This window comes from Lissotriton helveticus, chromosome 10 (assembly GCF_964261635.1).
Source record: "Lissotriton helveticus chromosome 10, aLisHel1.1, whole genome shotgun sequence".
Classification (NCBI taxonomy): domain Eukaryota; kingdom Metazoa; phylum Chordata; class Amphibia; order Caudata; family Salamandridae; genus Lissotriton; species Lissotriton helveticus.
The window spans coordinates 1,036,023,340-1,036,050,712 of record NC_136071.1 but is presented as its reverse complement, the minus strand read 5'-3'; positions in this window follow the sequence as shown (position 1 = coordinate 1,036,050,712).

Sequence of the window (27,373 nt, the reverse complement as noted above, 5' to 3'; positions counted from 1 at the left end):
GATATTTTATTATTTTGACATGTGTACACATGGTAACAGTCTCTGGAGAGATTTTGCCCTATTAGTACCAGTGTAACATACAGATGCAGCAGTGAGAAAGGTGATACGTCAACCTTTGCAATAGGCCATCCACTCCGCAGCAAAACGTCACATTTTTTATTAACTTTTAATTCATTTGAGCTACAAACAATTTATTAGATTAAATGGTCAGATCATGCAGCCATTCTTGCATTAGGAGGCAAATATGGCAGAGCCATAATTATATAGAAAACTTTTGCAAACTAGGATATTTTGCCATTCATGTTTGAACTGCTGTTGTGGAAAAAGGGAGAAGTGCTAATGACAGAAACTCCATGGCTCGGACACAAATGTCTTGTGCTTCCACATTTTATCTTATTTGGGACATTCTGTGATTAGAAGCATATCCCACTTTGTGAATGTATTTTAATTTCAATAACTCATTATAACATTAAATAATCATGTGTATCCATTGGTTGATTAAACTGGGCAGTGAAATGCCAAACATATACTAAAAATTGGGACGTTTGCGCATTCTGGCCACACCTCTGGCTCTGCCCACTGATCCAATCTTAGGGTTATTCCCGCCCTCTGATTCTCCACCCACAGTTCCCCTACTTTTTTCCCCTCACTGTGACCACTGAATTTAACTCAATGGCGGTTCATTCCTTTGTGTGCAGTAGTGAGCGTGCTGAGTACAGTGACTTCCGCAGGTCGAGAGTCTACCCTTGAGTGAGAAGATGTCGTTTCTTGCTGTTATAGAGAGGTTTTGTTTAAACGAAGCAGAAAAACATAGAGTTTTAGTGAAAAGTGGTTCAAGAAGGCCTAGCAGTATTCGGGTGCTACGTTTTTTGGTGCTGCGCCGGCATTGGCTGCCAAACGTCGTAGCTGTGTTGCGATATGGTGATCTTTGATAGAGACACCCTGGTGTTGGTGGGAGTGTTTGAGATTTGAACTGAGAGTGATTGAGAGTTAGTCAGCATGGTGAATTTGTTTTTGAAAAAATATAAAGATGTAAATAAGGAACAGAAATTCCCACTTGAAGGCAAACCAGCAAGAGAGATCACTGCAAAGAAAGGTTTACACACACGTGCATATGGCTTAGCCTAGGGTACAAACACACATCCAAAGATGGAGAATTATGGTTTCCACTGAATATAACTTTCCATATTAACAGAATAGAAAATTTGAGATGGCGAATGTACGATTTGAAACCTCTGTCCAGTTCCACACAGCGTAAGGCTTTAAATCTTTGGGAGCTTGCAGCAAACTAAAGGAAAAGGAAGAAGTTTGAATTAAAAATCTGCAATAGGGCTTACTCGTGAATAAATGCACAGGAGATAATAGACAGAAAAAATGGAGGGAAGACGTAACTGAGACTATTGAGCTTATCTGTTGATAGAGAGGGAGGAGACAGTAGAGGGGAGCATTAGGTACAAAGAGAAACCCAGAAACAAGTCCGAAGCAGAAAGTTAGGAGGATGACTTCTTCATAGATTAGCTCCTCACTATAATGCCCCCACCATATAATGCAGCTGCTGCACCGAGCACTGCAGCTCCGAAGGCAACTGAGTCTATGACAGACAGCAAACCCCTTACCAAAACTCGTGCACCCCTAAACTACACAGAAACTGCAGTTTTACCCCCTGCTCAACCCTCAACAAGCACACCCCTTCTGTTGGCTACCTCAAAAATGCTCCAATCTAAAACCGGAATACAGATAATTGAAGGTAAGTAAACAATTTAATAAATAAAACGAATTTCGTAGCACACCCTGCATCACATTTTGTGATGCAGGGCGCGCTACAAAATTCGCCTCTCCGCCCCACCGAAACTCCCTCCACGGGCCGTAGCTGACATGGAGTAAGTTATGTACATGTCCTGTGGTCCCGGACAGATCTTTTCCTCTTTACAAACTGCCTTCCGATGCGAAGAGAAAATCCTGATGAGTGGTATAGACAGATGGATCAGATCGTGACCATTTCCAAAGTGTTATGGGAGGATTGGATGCGCTGTTTGAAGTGGCACTCCAAAAAGACCTGTGGGCAGGATGCAAGAGAGCAGTGAAATGGTGGACTCAGAAGCCTTCTAGAATAGCAGAAACAAACACATCTTCACCCTTGGTTAAGATCAAATATGATGAAGTCATAAAACATTAAAAGACTAAGCTTCCCCGAAGAGAGATAAATTGGCCCTAATTTTTCTGAACCTCTCAAAAAACAGAGAGAGTCCGTACATGCATACTTTGAGAGGTTGATGAGGGTATACAGAGAATATAGTGGACTAAATGATTCACTTTAAGATAGCATGGGAGTATTCCTAGCCGCCTTTGTGCAAGGACTGTGACCCAAAAAGAGCAACCAGATAATCCAAGGTGTTTGTTGGCAGAGTAAACTCCTTGACGATATTCTGCAGTAGCAAAATATTGCAGTGACATGATAGAAGCTAAGCGAAAGGTGCTAAAGGAAAAATACATGATTGCACAGACCCAATTAGTGCAAAATGTAGGAACGAAAGGATTTAATGCAACCCCACTATGGCCCTAAATCAATCCCAGTTGAAGGACAAGCATGCAAGGAGTTTCCATGGCATATGGAGGAAATACCCTGGGAGTAGTGGGAGGTTGAGGTATCATGCCAGGAACTAGCATATGTGGCAGGCATAGCAAGGTCAGGCTTTGGAAGCGGGTGAATCGTTACAATCCCAATCGAGTCATGATCGATGCCCAAGCTGCGAATTTTGGGGTACTGGTAGAGATTATTCCAATACCCAGACCCGCAATGCCAAAAATCCAGAAAGCAGGCATTCCACAAAGTTCCTTTAGCCCTATGCAGATGAGGGGAGGTAATCCCTATTCCAACCAAGTAATAGAGTTCCTCTTAATCAATTGGCAACTAAAAATGGCACAGTTCCTATGATATTTGAGAGGTCCACATACTTTGATCAGGCCCAATGATGGTGCCTGATGGGGGAGGAGGAGACCCAACTTGGACAGTCCTAGAAGTGGACGAGAGTGGACTGTATGTAGAAGGAGAAGTAAACAGATATCCTGTATTTATCTTGCGAGACACAGGAGCCATTTGTGAGAACAGTTGAGTTTCCAAATCTACCCCTCACTGGAAACAGTCCAAATTGCAGCAGCATACCAATCAGATACAGCCCATGTCCCAGTAAAGATAGGAGACATCAAAGAGCAACAACAGTTTGTGGTGTGTGATTTGAGTCACTTGGAAGCTTGTTAGGACGGGATCAACTACATCATTTACTGTACGCAGGACAGAGTCAGAATGGAGACCCAAGCAGCAGATACAGAGTTCAAACTACAAATTCCGGAATCGGTTATCTGGTTGTATCTGATTATCACTAAATATGGCTTACCCATTGCTGTGAGAGAACTAGTAAGAGAAGATGTGTGGGATTTGCAGGGAGAGAGATCAGATTCATTAAAGGTGCAAACCCCCTAAAGATAACCCTTTGGCCCAAAGAGTTTTTCGCCTAAACGTGCCCTTACAAGGTGACCTCAGAAGCCATTGCAGGAATGACTCCCATAATTAGGAGCCTGATAGAACAGGGCATTTTGAAGAAACTCATCAGGAGTCCATGTAACTCTCCTATTATGGCTTTGCAAAAAGCAAACAAAAAGTGGATAATAGTGCAGGATCTTCAAAGAATTAACCAAATTGTCGTTCCATGCTATCCTGTGGTACCAAACCCTGTTGTGATTTTGTTCCAAATACTCCTAGAAGCTGAATGGTTCACAGTAATTGATCTCTGCCAAGTTTTCTTCTGGATTCCCCTTCGCAAAGAGAGCCACTTTCTCGTCAAGTTTTGTTTCCTGGAGAAGGCTCTTGTGTGGTTTTGGGCTCCTCAAGGGTACATTGAATGCCCATCCTATTTCCATCATGTACTTAAAATGAATCTAGAGTCTCTGCAGTTGCCATGTAGCACAACCCTGGTTCAACACATTGATGATCTTCTGAAAGGAAGCTTGTAGACAAGACACTTTCGCTCTGTTCAACCATTTGGATGAGAACAGGCATTAAATCTTCCCAAAACAATAACAGTATTGCCAAAAGGAAGTCATTTATCTGGGACATGAGATACAGAAGGGAGTCAGGCGAGTGCCCCATGAACGCATTGAAATAGTCCTTTGATGAAATTCACCACCACACAGAAAGTACGAATTATCTTGAGCATGGCTGGCCATTGCCAACAATGGGTCCCAAAATGTCCCTTTGTAACAAAGCCTTTCACTGAGGCTGACGCATACTGATGTCAATGACCTGGTACCAAAGGATGATGAAAGCATGGAAGCCTTCAAGGAACTAAAAAATGTAATTTGCATTGCACTCACTATTGAAATGCCAGACTATATTAAAGAATGTGTGCTCTTTTGCCATGAGAGAGATGGGTGTGCTTTATCCATGCTAACCTAGACCCATGGGGAGACTACACATCCCATTGGGTACTTCTCAGCAATTCTTGATACAGTAACCATGACCATTGACTCAAAGCAGTTGCAGCGGTGAGCCTTAATATTCAGCAAACAGAAGGGATAGTGATGGGCTACCTGCTAATTGTAATGGACCCACATTCAATTCAATTCAATTCAATAACTCATGACTCCCACCATGCACTCAGTATTTGACAAACAGCCGCTTAACCCGCTATGAGAAAATCATTCCAGCTGCAGATAATGTCTCTACCAGAATATGTAAAACCCGAATCCCTGCTTCTATGTTACCAACTCCAGAGGGTAACGATGAGCACAACTTTGACCATGATTGTGGCATCGTGTGTGACCAAGTTGTGCACAAAACCCTGGCCTGACATACTGGCTGCACCCCTTTCTGAATTTGATACCCCTATTGTCGATTGGCCTTGTGTGAGAGATTCACGTTGCATTTTTAAAGCCACTTATGCTGTATGTACATTAAGTGGGGATGTGGAAGAATCCAACCTATACAATGTAACATCTGTACAAGAAGCTGAATTGATTACCCTTACCAGAGCCTAGTGTACATCGGAAGGTTCAAGAGTTACCATTGATACTGATAGCCAGTATAGGTTTGGGGTTCGATTCCAGGCAGTTATGGTCAAAGCTAGGTATCATGGCCTCTGCCGGGTCGACCCTTCAAGAATGGGCTATATGTTTCCAATCTTTCGGAAGACTCACAACTGCAAAAAGAAATTGCATTAGTGAAGTGTGCTGCACATGAGTGGCAATTACTTTGTAAGCAGAGGCATGAGCTATGTGGGTGAAATCACTGTACCTTGAGTTTAGCATCTTTCACATGGATGAACCATATAATTTGTAAGGAGAAACTATGACAAATAAGCTATTAAACACTGTACTTACTTCCGATCGGCTGAAAGAACTGCAACACTGCCCCAGAAAGAGAAAAGGCCAAAATGGGAAAAAGATGGGATATGAAATTTGGGTATTTAGTGATGGGAAGCCAGTGCTCCCAGATTCAATGCTTACTGCCATGGTGCGACACTTGCATGGTCCAACACATGTAGGCAGAGATGGGATGGGGTCTACCTTCCAACTATAGTCCAATAGAAATGCTCCTGCCAAACCTATACCTTTTTTCCTTAGGATAGAAAAATCTCATGCGGGCTGTCCACGAAAAATCATTTATGACAGGCTCAAGAATACAAATTGTAAATATTTTTTATCATTATTTTCTTTTTTCTTTTACATTCTTTCTTCATAGAAAACATGTATACAAAAAGTGAAAATTCAATTTCATGTCATTTTAAGATAAGTTAAACATTTAATGTTTATGTTTATGTTTACGTGATTTGTATTGCGCAACAAATACCCTGAGGTGTCTCAGCGCATAAGGAACTTCCTGGGGCAGGAGCCAGCTGGTAGAATCATTCATCAAATAGCCAGGTTTTCAGTGATCTACGGAAAACAATGAGGGTGGGACTGGTTTTGATGGACATAGGCAGGGAATTCCAGAGCCTGGGAGTTGCCACCAGAAAACGGCTGTCTCCCCAGGTGGAGGTTCTCGTGAGAGGGACTGGTAGGAGGAAGGTGGAGGCTGAGCGCAGGGATCTTTTAGGGGCATAGATCCGAAAGGCGTTCCTAAGGAAACGTGGTCCAGTCTCGTGTATGGCCTCCTAGGCGATACAAAGTGCCTTAAACTTGATCCGACTCCTGACTCGTAGCCAATGCAGGTGGCGTATGGCCAAGGAGGTTGAGTGGTGTTTAGGGATGCCAAGCAGGACTCTGGCTGCCGCGTTTTGTATAGATTGAAGCTTGTGTAGGATCTGTTCTTGCGTGTTGAGGAAAAGAGCGTTACCATAATCCATTTAGGAAAAAACGAGGGTGGTAATCAGTGTTTTACCTGCTGATGCTGGCAGATATGGAAGAAGCTTCTTAATTTTCCTCAACATGTAGAAGGAGGATGAGACCACTGTGTTCACGTGGTGTTTGAATGACAGCTTGTCATCGAACATGAATCCAAGGTTTCTGACCTTGGCCACAGGGACTGGCGGAGGGCCCATTTCCTTTGGCCACCAGATGGAGGGCCAGTCTGGGGAGAGGTTACCAAAGGTCATAACCTCGGTTTTGTCCGAGTTTAATTTAAAGCAGTTACTCGACATCCAGGAGCAGATGGCTAACATCCCCTCCTGGAATCTCGAAGCAACTGCTGGTCCATCCCTATGTACAGCCAGCACCAACTGGGTGTCGTCTGCGTAGGTGGTTAGACGCAACCCGTGTGCTTTAATGACCCTTGCCAAGTCCTCCACATATATGTTAAATAGTGTTGGGCTTAGCGAGGAGCCCTGGGGCACCCCACAAGGTAGGGTGAAGAAGGGTGAGTAGAACTCGCCCAGCCTCACCGCCTGCGTGCGGTTGGTCAAAAATGAGGCGAGGAGATTTTTAGCCAGGTGGTTGACCCCTAAGGATGCGACACGGTCGATCAGGATGGACTGATCAACCGTGTCAAAGGCTGCGGACAGATCTAAGAGTATGAGGACCGCCGCCCCACCTTGATCTAGGATGGCCCTTATTTCATCAGAGGCCTTTATCAGGGCAGTTTCTGTGCCATGGCCCTTCCTGAACCCAAATTGGGTATCGTCTAGGAGTTGATGATTGTCGATGAACTCAGAGAGCTGCTGGTTCATGAGTGATTCACACATTTTGGCAGGGAATGGGAGGCAGGCAATGCGCCTGTAGTTAGCTGACTCACCGGAGTCAAGAGAGGGTTTTTTTAGCAGTGGTTTGATGACTGCTTTCTTCCATATTTCCGGTTAGATCCCTGTCTGGAAGATGGTATTGCAGATGTCCGTAAGGGGAGGTGTAATAACCTCGGAGATGGAGTTAGATATGGAAGGAGGACATGGGTCTAGGGGGGAGCCTGACCTGATGGATGTGGTGAGTTTACTGATTTGTTCCGCTGAGACCGTGTGGAAATTGGAGAAGGTTGGTCTAGGAGATGGGGACGGGCGGTGGGAGTCAGAAACCTCCGGACGGTTTAGGGGGGAGAAAGTGGAGTATATATTGGTGACCTTGGTTGCAAAAAAAGTGGCTACCGAATTGCAAAGATCTTGAGATGCCTCAATGGAAGGACCTGTGGGGGGATTGGAGAGGGTGTTGACAACTTGGAACAGCTTCTTGGCTGAGTTCTGAGCAGAATCAGTTAATCAGTTATAACACATGAAAAAGAGTTTCACTGATATTTGTGATCACGTTAAATATGCTCCAAAGTAGTTCCACCACACAACAATTATTCTCACCTTACATATCTCATCCTCACAATCATCCTCTACTTACACTGGAACCCCCTAACGCAGCGATGACACCGATGGAAAAATGGAGGACAGAACATGTTATGACCTAATCCAAAGTGGTGGTGTTCTTTTGGGAGTTGCACTCATTCAGGTCAGCTACATCAGGACCACTCATTTAGCTAATTTTAGGTGAGTGGGTGGGGGCATCTAGATATTCTGAGCAACAGGTATGGTCTTAAACGACAAGTATTCACTGTCCAGTGACGTGGTACCACAGATGTTTGAGAGTGCACGCTCAAAGCTTTCCACTCCAGTCTGCAATCGGCAGACTTTTGGAGTGTGCGCTCATTGCAGGTGACAAACCAATGTAATGACAAAGAAAAGGAGCTCACTGTAAAGAAATCTGGTGCAAGTTATGAATTGCTTACTTATACCTCCATCGGCCCATATCTAATGTCTCTTGAGCATCTGTGGCACCACGTCACCGGACAGTGAATACTAGTCGTCATAGGACCAGACCATCCAATTTGTAGAGACTGAAGTCTCCCTGACTGCATCAGCTATAATTGTAAGACCATACCTGTTGCTCAGAATATCTAGATACCCTCACCTACTCATCTAAAAGTTAGCTAAATGAGTTGACCTGGTGAAGGTGGAAGTTAATGGCCAATCTCACCGAAATGTATGTTGACCTGAATGTTTGGAACTCCCAAAAGGACAACACCACCGCGGATTAGGTCATGAAATGTTCTGTCTGCCATTTTTCCATTGGTGTGTCACAGCTGCATCAGGGGGTTTCAGTGTGTATAGAGGATGAATTTGATGATGAGCTATGTAAGGTGCGAATGATTATTGTGTGGTGGAACTACTAGGGGGTGTATTTATTGTGATTCCAAATATCAGTGAAACTGTTTTTCATGTGTTTTAATTGTGGTGAAATTTTTAACTTATCTTACAATGACATGAAATTAAATGTTTATTTTTTGTATATATGTTTTCTATAAGAAAGAATTTAAAAGAAAAAAAGAAAAGAACGAATACAAATATTTACAAATATTTACAATTTGTATTCTTGTGCCTGTTATAAATGATTTATCATGGACAGCCTGCAAGAGCTGATAGCCTAAAGGAAAAAGATATAGATTTGGCAAGAACATTTCTATTGGAGTGTAGTTTCATGTCCCCCTTGCTCCTGTACCTACAAATTACCTATAGGGGGTTCCTTTACTGTGTAATTGGTCTATCTTCCAACTATACTGGTATAATCTCCATTTTCGATTGATGGCAGAACGTTTGTGTCAGCGTTATGTCACCTGTCAGAAACAAAATGTGGGAAAAAGGATTGTAGTGACAATGAATTACATCGGGAAGGTGGATGTTCCCTAGAATCATCTCTAGATTTATTTTGTGGAGATGCCCCGATGTAATCAATTGAGGTAATCATTGGGTGTTTGTGTTCCTGCAGGGTCGCAGTATTCCCCACCCAGATGTATGACAGTCTGGCAGTCACAACACAATTGCTGCAGGAGTTAATATTGCCATTCAGGTAGCCAGTTCAGCTTGAATCCCATCATGGAAGCCATTTTAAGAATGAGGTGATGCAGTTACTATGCACAGCACTAGGGATTTACCAGAGATTCCATTGCAGCTTTAGACCTGAGGCTTCAGGCAAGGTAGAGAGACTGAATAGGATAACCAAAGCTAAATTGACCAAAGCATGTGCCTCTGCTTCTTTTAATTGGCCAGACACCTTTCCTTTGGTGTTGATGAGCAATCGAATTACCCCTTGTAAACAAACAGGATTATTTCTTAAGAAGTTGTTGAGAGGAAAAAACATTGGAATTCCTTCTGTTCCACCTGCTGCCCTGGTGAATATGTTATGTTATGTCGATTTGTATGGTGCAGTTTATCACCCGCAAGAATATCCAGGTGTTGGAGCAGGAGCAAATGCCAGGCGGTGCTCCTAGTTGTCAGTTTCTTGTGGAAATTGAAAAGTAGAGTGGCAGTCCTGATGTGTTACGGAAGTTCATTCCAGTTTTTAGCATCGATGAAGGATGAAGCGAGCCCTCCTGACTTGCTTCTGCGGATGCAGGGGAAAGAGAAGTGGACTGTAGCTGTCTGGAAGGTTGGTAGAGTTGGAGTAGGTCATTCTGGTCCGGTGTTGATGAGGGCTTTGTAGGCATGAACGAACAGCTTGAATTTCCAACTTTTCTGTATGGGTAGCCAGTGTGGTTCAGTGAGGTAGAAACTGATATTATCGCTTCTCGGGACATCTAGGAGGAGTCTGGAGGTGGTGTTTTGGATGGCCTGGAGCCTTTTTGTGAACTGGTTGGGGATGTCGATGGAGAGGGCGTTGCCATAGTCGAGTCTACTGGTTCTGAGGTTCTGGGTGACTGTGCGCCTTATGTGCATAAGGAGCTATTTGAAGATCATGCGAAGCACTCTGAGAATGAGACAGCAGAATGCAATCACATAATTGACCTGTTTGTTCATCGTGAGTTTGTCATCAAGGATAATGCCGAGGTTTCCGGCCTGGACAGTGGGGTGGGAATGGAATCTGGGCCCGGTAAGCCATCAGGAGGAATCCCAAAAATCAGAATCTCTGTTTTGTCTTTGTTGAGTTTAGGACAGTTCTATTGCATCCAGTTGGCCCCGTTGGACATTCTGGGGGTGAACTTGGTTCTGGTGGTGGTGTTCATATCGGCAAGTGAGAGGATGAGTTGAGTGTCATAGGAGTAGGAATCAATGTTGATGCCATGGGCTCTTATGATGTGGTTGGGGGGTCATGTACACATTAAACAGGGTTGGGCTGTGGAAGAAGTTTTGAGTGACTCCGCAGATGAGCTTCTTGTTCAGAGGTGAAAGTGGAGAGTCTGACTCGTTGTGTCATGTTTGAGAGGAAGGAGGCAATCCAACTCAGGGTGGGCCCTTAAACTCCTGAATTCTGGAGTCTGGCGATGAGGGTACCATAGGTGGCATGTCAAAAGCTGTCAAGGGATTGAGTAGTATAAAAGTGCCTCCTCTGTCCATGATTGACTGGATGTTGTCTGTAGCTTTTAGGAGGGTGGTTTTCATGCTATGTTTGCTGTGGAACCCTGACTGAGTGCAGTCCAGGAGGTGGTGCTGTTTAAGATGAGCATATACTTGCTTGTTGATATATTTCTCCATGACTTTGGCCAGGAAAAGAAGGAATGAGATGAGTCTGTAATTGCTGAGATCTTTTGGTTTGGCCTAGGGTCTCTTCAGAAGAGCAGTGACTTCTGTGCGTTTCCAGCTATCTGAGACATTTCGCTGAGGATGGAAGAGTTGATGATGGTGGTGAGGTTGGCGCTGATCAGTGTGCTTCCGAGGTTGTACATGTGGGGAGGGCAGGGGTCGGTGGGTGCTCATAGTGGATGGTCTGTATGATTCAGGCAGTGTCATCTGTGGTGAGAGGGCTCCAGGTCATTAGAAGGTGGGTGATCCTGGTGGTGGTAGGGTTTAGTGTGATGTTATCTTCTACAGAGGGTTGGGTGTGAAGTTGGTGTGGATCTTGAGTATTTGGTTGTGGAAAAAATCAGAATGGTTATCGCAGAAGCCCTGTGAGGGTATGATGGTATTGGACGCTGCTGTTGGATTGGTGAATTCTTTGACGATGTTCAAGATTTCTTTGCTGGAGTTGGAGCAAGATTCTAGTCTGAGCACAAGGGCATCTTTCCTGGCTTCTTTGTTCTGTGCATGGTACCTTCTAAGTGTGGATTTGTTGGTGTCTCTAGAGTTGTTGTCTTGCTGGTTTTCCATCTTCTTTCTAGTTGTTTGCAATTGCGCTTGAAGTGTCTTAGGTCTTCCATGTACCAGCATGCTTGAGCATGAGTTCTTGTATGCATGATCTTCTTCATAGGAGCCAAGGTGTTGGCACAGTCTGAGATCCAGTTGTTGAAGTGGATAGGTCTTTCTGTTGGTTGCCTGTGAAGATAGACTGGTTGGATCTGAGAATGTGGGTCCAGTCTGCATCTGTTGTTCCAATTGTGGCTGAAGTTGATGGCGGGTTTTCATTTGCTGGAGTGGGATACATTGATGTAGAAGTGTACTATGGAGTGGTCTGAGCCATTGGTGTGCATTTGGTAAGGTTATGAGAAGACTGGTTTTGACTCCCACACTTCAACCCTTAAGGAAACCAACCACATGCTGCAATTATGTGATGCATCCTCATGCACCATACTTTCAATCTTACAGACAATGACTAATCAGCATAACTGGCAAGAGCAACTTGTTGCACTTTGCAGCAGGAGGCATGACAGGGGCCACAAGACTCAGACATCTGAAACTTCAAGACTTTTCATGGCTGGTGATATAACAAACAATGTGAAAAGTACCACTGATGACACTGTATGATTTACTGACTAGGGCTTCACTTGTGACTTTTTTCTATCATAGTACTGCACCATGAAGGAAGTCAGTGTCTGCTTCTGCTGCCGCCTGCAAGTGCAGAAATGTTTATGGTAAGATAAACAGATGAAGTAAATATTTTGATCTTGTAAAAATATCTATACAAGCATCCATCAACTTCCACTCTTGCTCTAGACTAACAGACGTTGTTGAAATGGCTGGTCTAGCAGAAGCCAGCATCATCCAAACCAGGTAGGGTCTATATTGTTGGCCGTTTATTTTTAGAACAGTCTTCCACACGTTCTAGGTAGGCTTTTTCCAGTCTCCATGACTATGCTAAATCTGGGGTGTAGCCTACTACACAAATCCATTGAATCCGTAATCAAACCTATAAAATAGTTTTCCTTTAAATAGCAGATAACAGCTACAAACCAACAATACTAACTGTTCCATACCTTGAGTGAATAGGATCCTTGGGAAAAATATGGCCACCAAGACCATCACTCTGCAGCACAGTGGAGGCAGGTGAATAGTGATACTACAGCAGCTTTCCCTGTGGACCAGGTATGCAGACTTAGGGCAGTGCATCCACGTTAGTGAAGATCGAAAGCTGTACCTAGGGTACTTGGTTTTCATATCATATTACATTTGTTGGTTACAATACCTTCCATTTTTGATGCTCTGAGCAACATGGCAATCCAGGAAAGCTGCAGTCACTATATTCTATACCAAGTAGCGATCAGTGACCTCAAGGAGCAAACCAACCTGTTGTCTTCAACATTTGCTGTAGCTTTCCTGCCAGCAGCAGATGCTTTGAACTCATCCGTCAACCTTGACCTGTACAAGTCTTAAAGCACTTTTAGAGCTGACTGGGTGGCATACTGGCCTAGCTCACTAGTACAGTGGAAATATTGTGGCTCCAGATTTCTTTCTGCATAGTTTTTGCAATATCCATTGCCTGCCTCACTGCCAAATTAGCATTTCTCTCTCAAACTAGTCAGAATGACCCTGCAAGCACCATATGCTGTGCTGATCTTTGAACCATGATGTGGGATGATTTCAGGTTATAGGCATTTCAGACTTTACAAGGCCTTTCAAATGCTTGATGTCTGTCAATTCTCTCTTTCATTGTTCTTGTCCTTCTTGCTGTTAGTTATAGCCACTCAGTTAAGACCAATTTCCACCTTCTGTCATTGTCATTGCAGGATGCATTACCAAAGAACTATAAAACAACCTGTTAGATTTAAGGGATGGAGGGCCAACAGAGAAATTCAAAGATGGGATGGTAGAGGATAAAGAAGTGGCTTTCACCAAAGTAGAAATGGCAGACAATAATAGAAATAAGCACTGGCAAAGCCAATAGGTCTTTTTGTTTAATAACCAACTTTATTAAAGTTTTACAGCAAGTACATCCATGTGTAAAAGCAACTAAAGCAGTGCAATGGGAGATATACCAATTTGGTATAATCACAGTAGAGAAAACCACAGCATTAAAGTGATAGTATGTAGAAGGAACACCACTTTCCCCATGCCCTGTCATGCTTATACTTATGCTGTAAACCTAGTGCAGCTTAACCGCATGCGTGCGGCCGCTATTTTCGCGCTGTGCGGCATTTAAAAAAAAGCTGCGTTACATGACGAGCTGAGCTCGTCATGAGCATGCGAGCGGCGCAACTCATGACGAGCTCAGCTCGTCATGAGCACGGAAGAGGTTAAATGGCAATAGATCTTTTTAACTGCAGTCACCCACTAACAAATTCACATAACCAGACAGAAACATGCCAATCATTGTTGAAGCACTCAACCCCTTTGGTGCTCATGATGGAACGGTTCCGTCATGAGCGTCGGTTGGCCTGTGCTCATGACGGAACCGTTCCGTCATGAGTCCATTGGTTCTTTAGAACCTTCAGCACCGCAGCGGAATTCGCGCAGCACTGAAGGGGTTAATACACAAAAAGCCAGACCTCAAAACATTGTGCATAGGCTCTGTTTTAGAGACATTGAACATTCCTTCATTCCAAGTGGAACTGGAAAATGAGTGAATGTTATGGGACAGCAGTTGGGAAGCTCCCGATTCATTAGTTGAGCCATTGTTTTGTGTCTTCCCAACCTCATGTCTCTTTTCAGTTTAATCATTTTTATTTAAGAATTAAAAAAGATAAGAAAAACTCAAATAGCAGAGCTAGAAGAATGTATAAACACTCAAGCAGATTAAATAGAATGCTGGCACGAAGTTCAGGTTACAAAATACAGTAAAATATTATGGAGCAAATAAGTTAACAGTGAAATGCAGTACAATCAGAAAGTCATGAGAAGAGAAGAAAGCAGAGGAAATAAAAAAGAGGAAAAGAGATAAAGAAAGAAGAAAGTTTGGAATCATGTAAAATTAAATAGTTGAGTCTATCTGAAATTAGAAGGTATGTTCTTTAAATAATTGAAAAAAGGCAACCAAAACAATTCTTTTAAATTGTGTCTTTAACATTCAAAGGAAAGGGAGTATCAGTTCTATGATTACCACAAATCCTATTCCACCATGCATAATAACATCATTTAGGTACATCTAGTTAGGGTCGCACCTTAGGAGTATGCATTTTACTACTGTCATGTATTTCTAGCATGCCTGTATTCATAGTTTAGCACTATGGTAGAAATCTACCATCCTTTTACTCCATTGGTGCTTACGATCACTTATATCTGTTTCTGTCTAATTGGTGTTTCAGCACACCTATTTTACATTAGAATGACGTTGGTTCAATAAATTCTTATTGAGAAACTACCCAACCCTTTTGTTCTGTGTATTTCTCTGAGACAATGTGAGCATGAGTGACTGAGCGAAAAGTATATCACTGTTTCCACAATCCTTAGGGATCGGGTTGTCATGTTCGATAGTTGCCAATAACTATTCTCTCCTTGGTAAGAGGAGTTTCTAGTGGCACTGTGAGCTAGCTGGTTTACAGGCTAACATACCCTGTAGGGGTGTCTAGAAACAGTCCAGACACCAGTCCTAGAGTCTATGTTGTCTAAATGCGCAGATCCTTTATAGGAACTACACGACATGGCGCTGCCAACATTGGTTTGGTACTTATTTAACAGTCAAATCTGAGTAGTTCAGTTGTGCTGTTCTCAGAGACCCTTACTCACATTTCCGAGAGATGTCTGGAGTGGGAAGGGAACAATCCGCCACAGCTGAGTAGGCATATCCTAATTATTGGCAGTAGATTTATCAAGCTTGAAGGACACATAGTTCCTATTGTGCATAAAACCTTATCTCAGTTTCCTTGAAACATTTCCTTGAAAACCTTTGTCAACGATGGCTGATGAAGATGCTGCAGCACAGCATGCAGCTGCAGTAAGGCAGGAAGATGAAGAGGAAAATGAAATTAACATTTCAGAAAATGTCAGAAATGCCCTTACCATAAAACTAGTAGACTATGGAGTCTCAGCTAGGGGTGGGATAGTAGTATTCGTGATTGAGGATCACAAATCATACAGAAAAGAGGTATTCTATTCATGGGTTAAATTCCCACCAGCAGATGCACATTCACATACATTTCATTCTTACACTGAGGATGAACCACCAAATGAATACTGTCCATATGAGGACATTGATGTTCCGCTCACCTACAAGGAGCGCATAAACTGGCTTAAAGGTGCCCTCCCGCACACAAAAGACAGGTAAGACTAGGTCCACGCAATGGAGCCACTTGGCCAGTCTTAGTGGCTTACACACCACATCCAGAGATTGACACAATGCCAGTAGCAGACTTACGTCCACTTCATAAAGAAGTGATAAAACGTTACAGAAACCTGACACAGTTTGTGATGAGAACACTTATACTTCAGCCAACAGGAGCTACATAAACAGGACAAATTCAGGGATCTACAACTAAAATTCCACCCAAACACTACACGCAGTTATGGGTAAAATGCCCACTAGACGTGAGCACAGGCCATTATGGATAGCCCAGAATATAACACAGCTAGAGGCAGTATTTCCACACACAAGCACTCAAGAAAAACACAGAATGCTAACAATCTGCTTGCCAAAGGGGATCTCTCCCCAGATAGAAGATTGTACCCCTTGAGGTACAGTCTTCACTGCAATATATACCAGAACTCATGGTATCCCATCATTAGCAGTAATATCAGATGTATTAAGATAAATACAGAATGAGTATGGAGCAGAGCCTGCTCTGAACTTAGGGATGAAATTATTAGAACATTTTGCCCAGGTAGCAGCGATTATATTAGCTAACATTAAAGGGGATACGGCAGCAGTGGTAATACACCAATGCTTGAGGAATTTCACTCCTTTAGAACAGGAACGTGAATTACCTAAAATTATCATAGACAGCTATGCTGAATTAGGTAGAGAAACTTTGGGAGCAAGAGCAACACAACCTCAACTCATGGGTGGTCCTGAAAAGGATAACACCAGGCAAGCGCTGATTCTTCAAAGAAGAAATGGATTAATAATAATAAAAACAAAAGAGTAGAGAAAATAGATCTCAATCCAGGAGTTGGTCTCCTCAACAGGAGCCCTCCGAAAGGAGATATAACCTTAGGAATAGAGATAACATTAAAAAACCTAACAGATATCAGGATACTGATACACGTTCCTCTCGTTCCTTTCAGAGTTCACCAAGAAACTCAGAGAGAGAAGGACAGTCAGAACAGAGACAAGAAGAGTGTACAAAGTCCAGAGACAGGCAACACTCTTCCGACTATACTTCAAAAAAAGACGACAAACAAAAATCAAAACCTCAATTCAAAAAGAAGAAAGAAGCAGGTCTTGAAGATAGACATGCCCAGAATTCTGAGGACTCAACTTCTGAATGCCGAATGGGCTCTGACGATCCTAGCCAGCGCAGCAGAAGTAACAATAGCTCACCAGAACCTGATGGAATTTCTGGTGACAGCGGATTTGAATGAGCATATCACAGTGGAAACACCTGATACAAGGGTAAGTGTCCCACATAGGTTACATGAGATAAAACTCCAAATGCAGGTTGGACAATCCCAGAAAAGGTAAAGGTCTCTTTTGGGAGAACCTGACTTACGGCTATGACATCCTTTTAGCTGAAAGAGATTGGCCACCTGAAATTGTTATGGATTGCCCAAAGGGAGAAACTGTAATCTTACCAGCTCTTTCCGACCTATTTCCAATATACTTAAAACACACATACACGCAGGAGTGAGTGCTAGCCCTTGCTCCAGCATTATATCGCAACCATGTTGGGTGGGATGCTGAGTCACCTCACCATACAATCTCAGTAAAAACTACTCCAACTCCACAGAGACAGTACCCAATAAATCAAGGAGTGAAAAAACTGATGAGTGAGATCTTAGATCATCTTGAAAACCAGGATGTAATAAAAACTTGCACCTCTCCAATAAATAATCCTTTGTTTCCCGTAATTAAAACCGATCATTTATATTGTCTAGTTTTAGACTACAGACATTTGAACACGTGCACTAAAACAGTTGTAGTACAGAATGCATTAATGAATAACATTGTGCGGAAAAAATACAAAACAACACTAGATAACTCAAATGGATTCTTCTGCAAAAATATAGCGCTTGAAAGCAAGTATGTGACAGCATTCTCAATGCTAGGTTCCCAGCGTCAATTTTACAGACTTTCCCAAGGTATAAGAATAGCCCTGGGTTGTTTTCCGCTAGGGTAATGAAGTTACCTCAGAATTTGGATAAAGAGGCATTGTCCTTTGTAGATGATACATGATGATGATTTAAAGGATCACTTGACCAGGGTCAACAACATAATTTTGGGGTTCGCCTCTGAGGGCTGTAAATTCAACTTTATAAAATCAAATATAGCGCACCTCAATGTCCTATTTTTGGAATATGAGCTATCAAGTGAAGGAAAACGCCTGGCAGCTAACTTTTTCGAAAAGTGCTCCAACCGCCTAAATCTTTGAAGAACTCACAACCCATATTGGGAGTTTTAAATTTTGGTGGAACATACATTTTAGATTACGCGGAAAAAGTAAAACCTATCTATGACTTAATCTGACCTGATTTTTCAGTTAGGCATTGGACACAGGAACACACAGATATTCTTCATTCCCTACAAGCTGACATAATAGCTTCAAAACACTTGCAGACACGAGTAAATGTTCGCAACCTGGTGATCCGTGTTATAGCGGGTCAATCTGGGTACACTTACCAAACCTTCAATGAAGGAGAAACGGTACCCTTAGCATAAAATCAAATTTGTACACATACTCTGAAATGAGCTTTGCTTCTACAGAAAGAAATACTGACAGCAGCAAAGACTGCTGTAGTAAGAGAAAATGCATTGGCTTAGGGGAAACAAATAATTGTGGTAACTCCAGTACCAGCCTTAGAGGCTGCTACAAAGGCAAGCGTTCCAAATGCTAAAGCCTTACATCCAAGATGGATACAATGGGCTAATTCTCTCACTGCTACGGATGTAGAATATACATATGACCCTAGTCTAAAAACACAAGCATTTCTGCAATATGAACAAGAATATCCTCTACCGAATGACATAATGTCTCTAGATCAGTATGAATATATTATTTACACTGAAGGATCTGCTCAGCCGGCCATAGGAAGTAAACAGCAATACAGCACTCCATGTGCAACTGTGAAGGGTTGTTGGCAGGATGGCAAGTTCCATCCTAGCAGTACAAAGAAACAGTTTCTAGGAGACTGCACCACACATTTGGCAGAACTAAAAGCCCTGTTACTGACACTAATAAACAAGGATTGGGAATTCCCCACACTGATTGTGTGCAATTCTTTTTATTGCATCCAGTCATACAATGAATATCATCACTACTGGGGTCAAGATGGGTTTAAAGACTCAAAAAGTGGCACAATTAAGCACAAAATGCTATGGGGCCAGGTAGCTGAGTTGAAAAACGAACTACTAAGAGCTCATGTGATACACACGCTGAGTCATCAATGTGATGGTGTTCACGTTGAAAGAAATTCATTGGTTGATGAAGCTGCATAGGGGGCAGTACATACTGCTGCCATAGCTGCAATCACTAGTTCAAAAACGGGAATAGATGGACAGATAATGGTAGCTGTCATCGCTTCACACAAAAACAGCCCAGCCTTACCTAAAGGGTTTCCACTCAAATACTCCTACAAGTTAGATGCAAACAACATTCTGTATGCTCAAATTCCAGGAGTGGGGAATACAGTAATACCAAACATGGATCGCAGATTAGGTTTAATACTTGCTGCACACGAATGTCTGTGTTCTGCACACACAGGGATTAACGCAACGGTTTCTTTACTAAAACAATGTTATTGGTTGCCAGGACTCACTAAACAAATGAAGAATTTTGTCCTAAAATGCGACATCTGCCAGCAGATGAAGGGTTCCATAGCACGCCCAGAGCAGACACATTTACTAATATCATACAGAGCACTTGCGTGTGTCTATTTGGACCACTGCGGCCCCCTACATTCGGATGGGGCTTACAAGTATAACTTGTTGGCAGTCGATTCATGCTCTAGATTCCTATGGGTATGGCATCAGCGCTCAGCTGATGCTCGAACTGTTATAAAAGATTTGCAAGTCTTTATAGGGACATATGCAGTTGGCACATTACATTCTGACTGAGGCTCTGCGTTTAGCTCTAGGGCTTACAAGAAAGCCATGGAAGGTTTGGGTGTAGAATTGCTATACTCTTCTCCGCACCATCCAGAGGGAAATTTGGTCATGGAGAAGAAAAACAGAGACTTAAACAATCTTTAACAGCAAAAGTATTAAGTTTGTGTGGTAGTTGGGTCAATCACTTATATGGGGTACAACAAGCCCTCAGTAATACGCCAAAAAGTTCTCTAGGGGGTGTCACTCCTTATGAGGTCCTTTTTGGGTCGAGAATGTAGGTGCCCAATCTCGATCATGTATGCACAGTGGCGGATGAAAACCATTTGATATCAGTAAACGTTTGGCTGTTTTACAGGATCTGAATGATTCCAGAGCACTACTAAGCAACGTGCGAGTAAAACATACCACCACTGGGGAAGTCAAATTAGTCACAGCAAAACCTGTCTGGATCCCAAAAATCGGGATCTGGTCTGAGAAAAGATTGAGAACAAGAAAGAATTTGGGCCATCGTACAGAAAACCTGTACCTGTCCTGGCTGTCGAAGGAACAAGGAAAGTACTTCTTCTGCCTCTTGCCAGCAAAAAAGAAAAGAGATTTGTCTACATTGATCTGATAAAACCACACTATGTGGGCGATACTGAATGATAGGCCTTGTGGGCTCCTGGGTAGCCAAAACTCTCCTCTCGCTACCATACAGGAAGTTCAGACAGAAAAACCCACAACATTTGAAGAGTAACCAATACGAAATTATGGAATTTCCAACAATGAAATGTAACTCGTTCTTCTGGAAACAGAACTTCAAACTACAAATGAAAGACAAATTTGAATTCGGCCTAATTCGGCCTAACACCGATGTCTACATCAATATGCCTCAACAAGAGACACCTACCAGTTCAACAAAACATGCTGAGCTACCAAAGATAGATCGAACTGCATCTGGCCACTTCATCGATGTTGATACCTTCTCTCCTGATCCCAGCAATCCTGAAACAACACCAGCTCCAGTTTCCTGTAAGCAACGAATTTGTGATTTCTGAATTTTTCTGAAAAAGACTTAGGGGCATATCAACAAGGGCTTTATCTCTGCTTTTTTGGCTTAAAAAGCCAAAAAAGTGGAGATACAACTATCGCCCTATTTACAAGAGGGTGCTAACATGCATAGGGCCAGATGTAGGTAATTCTAATTTACCGATTCATAAATACCGAATTTTACCGATTCGGTATTTATGAATCGGTAAATTAGAAGGAGGGAGATGTAGGTGAATTTATGTTTTGAAATACCGAATCTGAAAAACTGGGTATTTACCGAATCGGTAGATACCAATTCGGTATTGCCCATTGATTCCTATGGGCCTTGAAGCCCATAGGAATCAATGGGCAATACCGAATCGGTATACCGAATCCTGCAAGGGTGCAGGGGGTGTCACTTTGACACCCTCTAGCATCCCGAATACAGGCATGTGTAACATGTGGCACACATACATGCCCTAAGAGCATGTCTGTGTGTCACATTGCACAGATGTGCATGCACACCTGTATTCGGTATTTTACCACCCAATAGGATTGGTGGTAAAATACCGAGTCTTAAGGGCCTGTGGCACTCTTTGAAGTGCCACCTACATCTCATTTACAGAATCGGTAAATTTCCAGATTTGGTATTTTACCGATTCTGTATATTTACCGAATCGGTAAATTTACCGATTCTGTAAATGACATGCCCCCTACATGCCGAATCCAATATACCGGTCGGTAACGGCCGAATTCGGCCGTTACCGACCGGTATTTGCTCGCCTACATCTGGCCCATAATCACATGTTAGGACCCTTTTTCCCAACGCCTCCCTTTGCATCTCTAATGAAATGCAAAGTGCGTGTAACTGGGCGTAACCCAATGGACTACCTTGTAAAATATCGCTGATGTTAACATCGTGATATTTACAAGGCAGCCACAGGATTTTAGCACACGTCAGATTTTGGTGAAAACGGCGGTTTTTGCCAAAATCTAAAGTCTGATAAAATCCTGATTTAGCTATCCCTAACATAGGGGGTGGATTATGCTGATACGACCAAAGGGTCGTATCAGCAAGGTTATCGCCGTTATGCAGGGAACATTGCTGGAAAACCATTGATGTTCCCTGCAAAAGGGCGTTTCCCCGCTATCGCAGGAATTTTTATCACCTTAGAGATATGCGTTGCTAATAACGCGATATCTCCGAGATAAAAACCTGTGATAGCCAGCGTTAAAAAAATTAGCACAAAGCGTTGCTAATATGTCCCCACCATAGTATCACCTTGGCTCCAGCTCTGGATCATAACTGGAATATTGTTTTTTCTGTTCTGGATTGGCCTAGTAACTGGGTTTTGCTTACTCATGAACTGAAAATATCTCCCAGAACGCTCTGCAGTATCAAATATGAACTTGGTCCTGAAACCTCATACATCATCTCAGCGTGAACAAAGAAAGTTGTTTTCCGTGAACATTACAGCTGTTCCTATTCCTGATGGTATAGTTTGGGACAAGGTTGATTATGATGTATTTGACCCTACTGAACTTTTGAAAATTCCACATTTGTTTAAAATTTCTCTAAATGATATCATTACCTCTAGTACATTTTCTGATGATTGGGATTCTGAAACTGTAAATAATATGTTGTCTGATTTTGGAACAATCCACTGCATTTTCAAACAATGAAATGTTAGAGGACATATCTGACTTTGATAGCATGTACTGTTCCCAACATTATGGTCATCACTTCTTACATAAATCTAGTATCCCAAGAAATGTTTTACATACCACCAATGGGAACATTGCCCACCACCACCAAAAGGGAGTTCAAAAATATTTGCAGAGAAGTTTTCCTTTTTTTAGGGTTTAACACTTCATACCTGACCTCATATTATTAGAAGGTTGCACCTATACCTGCACGGAAAAATATACTGACTAACACCAAACAGATCTATTCTGCATCCTCTATTTCCAAACTGTCTGAACAGGGTTTCGACTAATGGAAGAACACAATAGACATAAAATCAGTCTGAGCTTCAAAGGATTGGCATGTTCAGGGAACTTCAGCACTATTTAGTGCATGCCTTATCCCACAGCAAATCATCTTTTTGAATGACACTGTGCAACAAACTTCTTGTCTTGGACTAGCCAAGAACAGGGATTTGAACACACCTCGTGTTCCCACACTTTCACACATCAATTTTACATCACGTGGAGGGGATACATTAGATGACATCATTCAGTACAATACTTCAGACCCTAATTGGAAGGGATGGTTAGTTTGGCCCACAGACACAAATAGAGTGATTCAGTATTCAGGGGCTCAATTCAAGGGTTCATTATCCATAGGCCAGATCCACAACATGTAAAAAGAGAACATCTGGGGATAGTGACATCATACAGTGTTGGGAAGTTGTGCCTTTTATTAGGTCCCTAAAAGCCACATCATAAACGTTTCTATTACGCTGTCTATAATGAACTCTGGAAAATCTCTCAACAAGAAGCCGCAGAGAGACTTCGTGAAATAGAATTAACCTGGAAAAGGCATTAGCTATAGTTAACAATGGTATGACTACATTTACATCCAGGATTTATTGACTGGGCAACATTGTATCTTCTGCTATTGATATTCTAGAACAGTACTTGTCCATATTACAACACAGACAATCTCAACTACATTCTATTATGTTAATCAGCTGGATGCTGCAATCATTGCACACTGGTCATGTCCCTTGGCAATTTATCAGCACTGCATCCCTATTTTCAGTATACAATCTAACTGAAAAACAGATTACAATTAGACAGAGGGAAGTAAAATATACAACGTTAGTATTGAAAAACTCAACAAATTCCCTTTTACTGTGGCAGAATCACCATCCACAGAATGGTTAATCCATGGCCATATGCCACGGGTACGCCCCTTTGCTGGGGCAGCTGTCGCGCTTACACAAATTCTTAACATTAACATTAACATATAACATTACCGGTCACAACTTTCTAGTTTCATTATTGCCTAGAACAACAACAGGAAGGGAGAAATGAAGCGATGGGTAGGGATTTGTCAAGGAATCTTGGGAATTGCCATACAGATTTTGATGCAGTAATGGGGACATAGAAGTGTTTCTTATCGGTCCTAACTGCGAGAGCGCTTCAAGTGGATCCCTCATATGCCAGGATATCATGCTTCACGGGGCCTGAATTGGTTCAGTTGCTAACTTATCCTGTCACTTGAAAGGAACCCTGGCTGCTGTGATTATTCCGGTGTTCAAGTTACTTCCAAATCGGAGTTACTTGATGCTGAATGAACAAGGTTGTTGTGGGATGCTCCCGGCATTGCATATCCTGTCGCTGTAAGCTTCAGGGTTACTATTTGTATGCAAGTATTGTTTCCACCAACACACACAATCAGGGAGGCAACGTTATTGCCTTCCTTGAATGCTTCCTTTATACGGTTTGAAACTCTGAGCCGAATTAAAGCCATGCTTTTACAGCAAACCGTGCCCTTAACCTCTGCCCGGGAAACTAATGATCTCCAGCTTGCTAGGTCCTCGGCTGAGATACTGGCACTGGTACGGACAAACTCCATTTTCCATTTCACAGAAATGGTGCAATGTATCTTTAACTTGTCTGATACGATGGGTACAGTCCACCTTTTTAAGACCATAGGTTCTGGACTGTTAAGCACCTTTCAGACTATCTTCGGAGGTATTCCTAACTGCATATACTCCGTATTCTGAAGCGTTTTTGGAGGGCATCTGCTGATCTTGTTCCTGATAGCAGGTATCCTGATTGTCATTTTTCTGCTACGCAATGGATGTCCCAGTCACAAAGGAGATGGAAACAACGCCTTTGGAGCGCCAATACCGTGATCGCATGGTACTACATCTGGGCACACCTCGCCTTCGGGAACTAAGTGAGTCTTGGTTTCTATCATTTCGAACAGTCTGGACTGACGGTGTTCTTCCTGTCCTCTGCTGCCTATTCTGCAGACAAGAATGGTTGTTGGATCTCTGTCTAACACTTCTATCAGCTGCGCCATCGGACGTGGATGCTTTACTGGACCCGTTAAAGGCCCACGGATTGCATTGTCCTCAGGGTATTCCAATGTTGATGTCGGCATTCTTAGAGACACCACAGTACACTTCAGCTCCTGTTGGAACAGAGACTGGCTCCTCTAGAGGCGCACCAGTTATGGAGACTAAAGAGGATTCCCCAGCATCAGCTGTGGGCACTGAAGAAGATCATCTGTGCTCGATTGACCTGATCTGTGAGGTGTTGCAGGGATCGTTGTCTTCTTTGGCAAGCAACAGTGATGTTGCGTCTCCCAGCCAGGACACAAATATTTGGCTCTTTTTGTACTGGGAAAAAATTTGGCCTTTTTTCAAAACAACCTAAATTTGGAATATTAAGCAACAGACTCTTTTTAAGTACTGCATGGCTTTCAGGCACTCATAGTTGTTCTGAATATATATACATATTTTAAGAGATTTCTTTTAGAGACTTCTAGAGCTTATTTTTAGAAAAAAATGTATTATTTCTTCTTAAGATTCTCTGCATATTTTAGAAGTACACATAGTATTTCTCATATGTCGTCCAGTCGGATGATGAGTGAGTATTATGTTTCATACAGGTGCCCAATATAGGCTTAGGTAGCAACTCAACTTTTCACCTATATTTCCCCTGCAATTATACTACATAACAATTCTTTGGACTGACCTTTTACCTAGTTACGGTAATGCCTAAATGACATGGGGTTTTCTCTGAAAACTAGCCTCATTCATTATGCATGAGGAGTCTTGGAATCACAGCAGGACACAGCAGGACACCATCTCCTGCATAATACCTATGTTCAACGGTCATTCCTTCCATCATCCTAGTCCGATATGACACAGCAAGGGATACCACTTTGAGTATATATTCAACATATCTTGCAGAGGTAGTCAGAGGAGAAAAGGACTTCCATACTGACGCACTGACATGAGACGCAGGGGTTCCTGCACGCAGACACTCCAGCTCGCAGTGGTTTGACAACCCTTGCGGGGTGTCCATCTCAAGACCAAGACGGGGTCCCATAGTCTCTCACTTCAGGTAATGGGGTTGACTTTATCCTAGAGGGATTCTTGGCTTTCATACCCACATACATGTTAGATACACTTAGGTACATCTAGTTAGAGTTGCCTCGTAGGAGTACGCATTTTACTACTGTCGGATGATGAGTGAGTATTATGTTTCATACAGGTGCCCAATATAGGCTTAGGTAGCAACTCAACTTTTCACCTATATTTCCCCTGCAATTATACTACATAAAAATTCTTGGGACTGACCTTTTACCTAGTTACGGTAATGCCTAAATGACATGGGGTTTTCTCTGAAAACTAGCCTCATTCATTATGCATGAGGAGTCTTGGAATCACAGCAGGACACAGCAGGACACCATCTCCTGCATAATACCTATGTTCAACGGTCATTCCTTCCATCATCCTAGTCCGATATGACACAGCAAGGGATACCACTTTGAGTATATATACAACATATCTTGCAGAGGTAGTCAGAGGAGAAAAGGACTTCCGTACTGACGCACTGACACGAGACGCAGAGGTTCCTGCACGCAGACACTCCAGCTCGCAGTGGTTTGACAACCCTTGCGGGGTGTCCATCTCAAGACCAAGACGGGGTCCCATAGTCTCTCACTTCAGGTAATGAGGTTGACTTTATCCTAGAGGGATTCTTGGCTTTCATACCCACATACATGTTAGATACACTTAGGTACATCTAGTTAGAGTTGCCTCGTAGGAGTACGCATTTTACTACTGTCAAGTATTTCTATACTTGCCAGTATTCATGGTTTTAGCACAATGGTAGAAATCTACCATCCCCTTACCCTGTTGGTGCTTACAATCATTTATATATGTTTCTGTCTTATGGGGGTTTCAGCAAACCTATTTTACATTAGAATGAAGCTGGTTCAATAAATTCTTTTTGAGAAACGTCCCCAACAACGTTTATTCTATGTATCTCTCTGAGACAAAGTGAGCACGAGTGACTGAGCAAAAGGTATTGCACTGTTTCCATGATCCTGTGGGATCAGGGTTTTCATGTTCGATAGTTGCCAAGAACTATTCTCTCCTTGGTAAGAGGGGTTTCTAGTGGCACTGTGAGCTAGCTGGTATACAGGCTAACACACCCAGTAGGGCTGTCTAGGATCAGTCCGGACACCAGTCCTACAGCATATGTTGTCTAAATATGCAGATCCTTTATAGGTTTATAGGAACTACACGACAAAAGAGCCTGACGTCCTAAATAAATGCTTGGTGGATGTTCTCTCCTGAGATCACTTTGAAAAAAAGTAGGCTATGATTAAGATTCTAACAATATTTTCACCCACAATTACTAAAAATCAATATTCTGAAAAGGCACTCATGCAATATTCAAGACATTTATATTTTGCAAAGCAAGTCTAGCCTTGCACCAGGCCCTACTTCTTTATATAGTGTAAAAAGGTTCATTTCTCTGGAAAATGTTGCTAGAAAGTGTCCATAGCCCTAAGGAAGTGCTAAGCCTGTTGGCATCCAAGATGCAGGCCTTCTTCTAAGGCTCCAAGCTTTAGCCCCAGACATTTCTG